The sequence below is a fragment of the Notamacropus eugenii genome, chromosome Y, assembly GCF_028372415.1.
Source record: "Notamacropus eugenii isolate mMacEug1 chromosome Y, mMacEug1.pri_v2, whole genome shotgun sequence".
Classification (NCBI taxonomy): Eukaryota; Metazoa; Chordata; class Mammalia; order Diprotodontia; family Macropodidae; genus Notamacropus; species Notamacropus eugenii.
This window is the reverse complement of record NC_092880.1, coordinates 5,554,922-5,562,592: the sequence shown is the minus strand read 5'-3', so window position 1 is coordinate 5,562,592 and position 7,671 is coordinate 5,554,922. Positions and strand designations below refer to the sequence as shown.

The following is a 7,671-nucleotide window of genomic DNA, read 5'->3' as shown; positions in this document are numbered from 1 at the left end:
CATTTTTTTGGTTCTCCTTTAGCAGCGAGCTGATCTGCTTTTCATGCTTTTCTTTCATATCTCTCATTTCTCTTCCCAGTTTTTCCTCCACCTCTCTAACTTGATTTTCAAAATTCTTTTTGAGCTCTTCCATGGCCTCAGCCCATTGGGTGGGCTGGGACACAGAAGCCTTGATTTCTGTTTCTTTGCCTGATGGTAAGCATTGTTCTTCCTTGTCAGAAAGGAAGGGAGGAAATGTCTGTTCTCCGAGAAAGTAGCCTTCAATAGTCTTATTTCTTTTCCCTTTTCTGGGCATTTTCCCAGCCAGTGACTTGACCTCTGAATATTCTCCTCACACCCACCTTTCCTCCTGGTCCTCCCAGCCAGCGTTTGGGGACTGAGATTCAAATGCTGCTTCCAGCCTTAGTGCTTTTGTCGGGGGCAGGGCTGCTATTCAGCGTGAGAATTAAGTTCAGGTGGTCAGGTCGGGGCAGGGCTGCCTCTCAGGCACAGTTCCCTCAGGGGGTTTATGCACAGACCTTCCCCAATTGATCCAGGCTCCCGCCCGCTTGGGGAGCCCCGGTCTGCAGCCGCCTCTCAGCTTCTACCTCCCGGGGGAGGCCCGAATCATGGGGGCACCCCACTCCCCTCTTGACCCGCCAAAGAGACTCTCTCACCAACCTCCAACACCTGTGGGTGGAGGAACTTGTGCGGCCGCTGGAGATCCCGTCCCTGAAGCCTGCTCGGGTCTGTTTCTCTTGCTGCCGTGGCCGCAGCAGGTCTGGGCTGGGCTGGGCTCCGCGTCTGCAGCGCGAAAGACCTTTTGCGAGAGGTTTGCAGGTCCCTCTGTGGGTGGAGGGACCCGCGTGGCCGCTGGAGGTCCCATCCCCGAAGCCCGCTCGGATCTTTTCCTCTCAGTGCCGCAGCCGCTGCAGGGCTGCCCTCAGCTCCCAGTCTCGGCGCCCAGTCCGCAGCACGAAGGATCCCCTGCGAGAGGTTTGCAGGTTCCTCCAGAACAGAAATCTCCCTCACTCCAATATTCCGTGGCCTCTGGGTGCAGAATTCGCTGTGAGTTGCTCCCCTGTATCCGTTCTGTGGGTTGTGGGTTCGGAGCTATGTGTATGTGCGTCTTTCTACTCCGCCATCTTGGCTCCGCCCGCACAGTCATTATTTTTAAACATAGATGTCTCACTTCTGATTGGTTCATGCCCTCTTACATCAGTTCCTCATCAGATGATTTGATATCCCATAGCTAATTTCCACGGAAAACTCTTGAGGTAGCCAAATATCCTATGGCCAGATTGAGTCACACCCCTTGAAAAGTCCCATGGTTGGCAATTTCTGGGAGCTGAGTGTAGGGTACAAACATGCAATTTTTGTCCAAATTCTTTGTGATGGGTTTAGAATTTTGTGGATAGAAAAAAAATGAGAAGAATGGAACCAGAAATGATACACTTGGAGGAAGTCGTGGTTCTGCACCAATACATTTGTCTTTAATACTCAGTTGATGCTATTATCTCAAAGTAAAGAACTATATTGAATGACATAAAATAAATATTTTCAATCTCAATTTGTTTTCTGACTTCCATTGTAACTACATCTCAGAGAAGAAGAAAAGAAAACAGAATATCTTAGCCTATGGTAAAAATGTCTTGATGAGAGCTGTCTGTCAAATACATGGTTCATAGCCTCCATGTGGCAAATTAAAAAAGCGAATGTAATCTGAATGAAACTAAAATCTAAGAATTTTACAAAATAAGTTAATATAAAACAAATCACATTACATTTTAAAACTAAATCAATAAGCAGTCTACTGAAATTCATAACTACATTCATGGACCCTCATTTCCATTACTATTTGATTATTGTTTTTACAGATTCATCAATTACTTGTCTTTTAAACTTAATTATTTAATTGTATTATTTTGAGCAGAATTCATGAAGTATTGTCAATTTTCTAAGTTGAAAATATTGAAATATATCTGTCAAGCACTAGATTATTTGGGCAATTGCTTTAGTTTACCACTTTATTTCAGATTATGAGAGATCATTGCTAGAATATTAAAGAAGAACTAACTTTGCATTTTTGATGTAATGCAGAGTTTACATGATGCTTAGAATGTGAAAGACATTGGAAAGAATGACTTTTGAATGAAACATTTTCATGAATATGTAGGAAAGACCTTGAGATTTTGAATTCAATAGGAATTATTCAGTGTTTTCAGTTGTGTTTGGTTCTTTTTCACCCCATTTTAGGGAATTCTTGGCGAAAGTACTGGAGCGTTTTGACATCTTTTCCTCTAGGAACTGAGGCAAACAAGGTTAAGTGACTTACCCAGGATCACATAGCTAGTACGTGTCTGAGGCCAGATTTGAATTCAGGTTTTCCTGACTCCAGGCCTAGCACTCTACCCACTGAGGCACCTAGCTTTCGTTCAATATAAATGATGACATAAATTAAAACGCAACAAGGACTTCACTATTCTTTGTCCCTCCACATTTAGGTAGTAATTTTTCAGTGCAACAGTGACATTCTTGTTCCTTAGAGTATATATTAGAGGGTTAAGTATAGGAGTCAAAATTGTGTACAAGAGAAAGAAAAATTTATCATTTGTTGAGTGGCTAGACTTAGGCTGTAAGTATGTAATAACTATAGGCCCATAGAATAAGCCAACAACCATGACATGAGAAGAGCAAGTAAAGAAGGCTTTGTACCTTCCTGTGGCTGATGGGAGCTTTAGGATGGTAGAAATGAATTTTGTATACCATCAGAGTATCAGCAGAAAAGGAACCATGACAAACAATATAGTACCAGCATAGAGAGAGAGCTCATTGAAAAAGGTATCCCAACAGGCTACCCTCAGTAATGGGCGGAGATCACAGAAAACATGATTGAGTTTGTTAGAACCACAGAATGGTAAAGAGAAAGTCCGGCATGTCTGTGCTATCTGTACTGGGATTCCAATGGTCCAGGAGTCAGTCACTGGCTTGACAAATGTTTTGCAGTTCATGATTAGAGGATAATAGAGAGGCTTGCAAATAGACACATAAGGGTCATATCCCATCACAACAAGGAAGACGCATTCAGGGACTCCTAGGATAAGGAGAAATCCAAGTTGTATGCCACAGGACAAAAAAGTTGTATTTCTGTTCTTGGTCCAAATATTTGTCAGCATTCTGGGGAGGGTGACTGATGTGTAACATATTTCCAAGAAAGAAAAGTTTCCAAGAAAAAAATACATGGGCATTTGGAGAGCTGGATCCACTTTGGTTATGACGATGATGAGACCATTTCCTGTCAGAATACTCAAGTAGATGACCAAAAATGCTCGAAAAAGAATCCCTTGGAGTTTCGGTTGCTCAGAAAATCCAAGGAGAATGAATTCCACCACAACTGTGAGATTTTCTCCTGTTATTTTTTTTCTCTTTTGATCGCATCCCTCCCCAAGAGGGTTGAATTCTAATTTCTCCCTCCTCCCACTGCCCTCCTTTCCATCATCCCTCCCGCCCTGATTATCCCCTTCTCCCCCACTTTCCTGTATTGTAAGATAGATTTTCCTACCAAAAAGAGTGCGCATTTTATTCTATCCTTTAATCGAATGTGATGAGAGCAAGCTTCATGTTTTTCTCTCACCTCCCCACTTTTTCTCTCCACTGAAAAGTCTTACTTGCCTCTTTTATGAGACATAATTTGCCCCATTCCATTTCTCCCTTTCTCCTCCCAATATATTTCTCTCTCACCTCTGAATTTCATTTTTTAAGATATGATCCCATCCTATTCAATTCACCCTGCGCTCTGTGTGTGTGTGAGTGTGTGTGTGTGTGTGTGTGTGTGTGTGTGTGTAATCCCACCAACTATCCAGACACTGAAAAAAGTTTCAAGAGTTACAAATATTGTCTTTCCATGTAAATAGTTCAACTTTAGTAAGTCTCTCATGATTTATCTTTACTGTTTACCTTTTTATACTTCTCTTGATTTTTGTGTTTGAAAGCCAAATTTTCTTTTCAGCTCTGGTCTACTCATCCAGAATGCTTGAAAGTCCTCTGTTTCACTGAAAGACCATTTTTGCCCTGAAGTATTATACTCAGTTTTGGTGGGCACGAGATTCTTGGTTATAGTCCTAGTTCCTTTGACTTCTGGAATATCATATTCCACGCCCTTCAATCCCTTAATGTAGAAGCTGCTAGATCTTGTGTTATCCTGACTGTATTTCCCCAATGCTTGAATCGTTTCTTCCTAGCTGCTTACAATATTTTCTCCTTGACTTGGGAACTCTGGAATTTGACCACAAGATTCCTAGGAGTTTCTCTTTTTAGATATCTTTCAGGAGGTGATCGGTGAATTCTGTCAATATTTATTTTGCCCTCTGCTTCTAGAATATCAGGGTAGATTTCCTTGATAATTTCATGAAAGATGATGTCTAGGCTCTTTTTTTGATCATGGTTTCAGGTAGTCCCATAATTTTTAAATTGTCTCTCCTGGATCTGTTTTCCTGGTCAGTTGTTTTTCAAATGAGATATTTCACATTATCTTTCATTTTTTCATTCTTTTGGTTTTGTTTTGTGATTTCTTGGTTTCTAATAAAGTCATTAGTCTCCATCTGTTCCACTCAAATTTTTAAAGAACTATTTTCTTCTCTTTTGTTTATTATACTCAAGAGGCCCCTAGTTATCAAGAAGAGTAGAATACTTGTGGAGTTTGTTATAAACATGAAAATAGGAAAAGAGAAATGATATCTACTCCCTTCTTATAAATATTCAGTTTTCTTTTATAATGAAGAGAAACTTTGACATGTAAAATAAAACAAATGGCTAATAAGTAGTTGAGATGCTGAATATTTTGGAAGTCACAGATATAGAATCCACAAAATTTCCCATCCTAAATGAACTACTTTTCAGGGTACATAAAGTTCTAAAGGACGATCATTGAGAAATTGAACTTTGAAAGACCATGGTGGGGGGATAAAAAGAAATCAGTCAAGAATGGATAAGTGCTTGTGTTATCTCTTTAGCCTATTTTTAAAGGTATTATTTTCTTCAGCATTTTTTGGGGTCTCCTTTAGCTGGGTGCTGATCCGCTTTTCATGCTTTTCTTGCATCTCTCTCATTTCTTTTCCCACTTTTTCCTCCACCTCTCTTACTTGATTTTCAAAATCCTTTTTGAGGTCTTCCATGACCTGAGACTGCTGAATATTTGTTTTGGATGTTTGAGATACAGAATCCTTGACTTTCATGTCTTTCCCTCGTGGTAAGCATTGTTCTTCTTCATCTGAAAGGATGGGAGAAGATATCTGTTCACCAAGAAAGTAACCTTCTATAGTCTTACTTTTTTCCCTTTTTTGGGCATTTTCCCCACCAACTACTTGATTTTTGGGTCCTTTGTCAAGATTAGCGTATACTCTGGGAATCTGTAAGATCTCAGTTCCTCCCAAGTGGCACAATCAAGTGTGTACAGTGGTCTGGGAGCAGAAAGACATTTTTGTGCCCACAATCTTAGCAGTTTCCTCTCCACAGCCTCCTGGCCTCCAGTTCTGTAGCCATTCAGTGCGAGATCAGCTCCCTCTACACAGGGCTGAGGTAATAATCAGCTCCTCAGTGCCCCTAGGGTTTTTATGATCCAACAATGGATGTTGGCTGCTGTAGGGCCTGTGGTGGGAACTGCTATCACCTGCCTGATGTGGCCTCTGTGGCCACTGCCTGAGGCTGGAGCTATGGGAAGGCCCTTTCCTCTTCCCAGTCAGCTGAAAAAACCCCATTACTGACCTCTGGGGCCTGTGTGTTGAGGGATCTGCAGACCCCCTGCTGTGATTAGAGATTCCGTCCCCAAGATGTCCTCCTCCAAGAGCCACACCACGCTGTGTGGCCAAGGCTGGGCTGGGCTCTGCTCCGTATCCGGTGTAATGGAGGTTTCCCATGGGCTTTTCAGGTCACCCTGGTCTGAAAATCTCCTCCACTCTGTTGTTCTCCACTTCTGCTGCTCCAACATTTGTTGAGAGTCCCCCTCCATAGGTATTTTATGGGCTGTGTGGGGACAGCCACCATATGTGTTTCTTTCTGCTCTGCCATTTTGGCTCTGCCCTGAAGGATGAATATTTTAAGAGATACAAATTGCCTAAATTAGCAGAAATGGAAGTTGAATACTTAAATAACCTGAATTCAGAAAAATAAATTGAAGACGCCATCAATTAACGCCTTAAGAAAAAATCTTCAGGGCCAGATGGAATCATAAGTGAATTATTTCAATCATTTAAAGAACGGTTAATTCCAATACTATATAGACTATTTTAGAAAATTGAGGAGGGAGTCCTCCCAAATTCTTTTTATGATACAAATATGATTTTGATACCTAAACCAGGAGGATGCAAAACACAGAAAGAAAATTTTAGACCAATTACTCTAATGGATATAGGTGAAAGAATTTTATATAAGATTTTATCAAAAATAATATAGCAACTAATCACGAGAATAATACATTATGATCAGGTGAGTTTTATACCAGGAATGCAGAGCTATTTCAATATTAGGAAAACTATTAATATTATTTTTCATATCAACAGCAAAGTTAACAGAAACCGCATGATTGTCTCAACAGATGCATAAAAGAGCTTCTGGCAAAATACAACACCCATTGCTATTGAAAAAACTGGGGAACATAAGGATAAACAGAACTTTCCATAAAATTATAAGCAGTAACTACCTAAAACCTTTAGCAAGCATTATATGCAATGGGGGTGAGCTAGATGCATTTTCAATCAGATCAGGGGTGAAAAAATAAATTTTCTGCATTTCTATATACTATTATCAAAGCCCAACAGCAACAGATAGAAAGAGAATCCCAATTAAAGTTACTGTAGACACTATAAAATATTTGGGAGTCTACCTGCTAAAACAAATCCAGGGACTATATGAAGACAATTACAAAACACTGTTCACACAAATAAAATCAGATCTATGTAAGAAGAAAAGCATCATTTGCTCGTTGGTAGGCCTAGCCAATATAATAAAAATGACAATTCTACCTAATTTATTTTTGTTCTTCAGTGCCATACCAATCAAGCTATCAGAAAATTATTTTGTAGAGCTAGACAAAATAGCATTAGAATTCACCTGGAAAAACAAAAGGTCCAGAATATCAATGGAAGCAATGTAAAGAAATGCTAGTGTAGGTGGCCTAGTTCTAACAGATCTTAAATTGTATTATAAAGCAGCAATTATCAAAACCACTTAATACTGGCTAAGACAATGGTAGACCAGTGCAATAGGTTAGTTACTCAAGACACAGTAGTCAATGAATATAGCAATCTACTGTTTGATAAACTCAAGAAACACAGCTTCTGGGACAGGAACTCACTCTTCGACAAAAATTGCTGGGAAAACTGAATAACAGTATGGTGGAAACTAGACACAGACCAATGCTTGACACTGTACACAAGAATAATGTCCAAATGGGTGCATGATCTAGGTATAAAGACTGATACTATAAACAAATTAGTGGAGTAAGGAAGAATGTATTGATCAGATTTATATATAAGGAATGAATATTTGACTAAACAAGAAATAGGAAACATGATGAAATGCAAAATGGGTAATTTTAATTACATCAAATTAAAAAGTTTTTGCACACACCAACCCAGTGCAACCAATATTAGGAGGAAAGTAGAAAACTGGGAAAGAATTTTTGCAACTAGTGTC

The 7,671-nt window shown here is 39.9% G+C and overlaps 1 pseudogene; it reads right to left on the bottom strand.

Annotated features, from left to right (window-relative positions):
- Nucleotides 1–2,414: 2,414 nt before the first annotated feature.
- LOC140516738 (olfactory receptor 10AG1-like) lies at nucleotides 2,415–5,894 on the bottom strand (annotated as a pseudogene).
- Nucleotides 5,895–7,671: the final 1,777 nt, after the last annotated feature.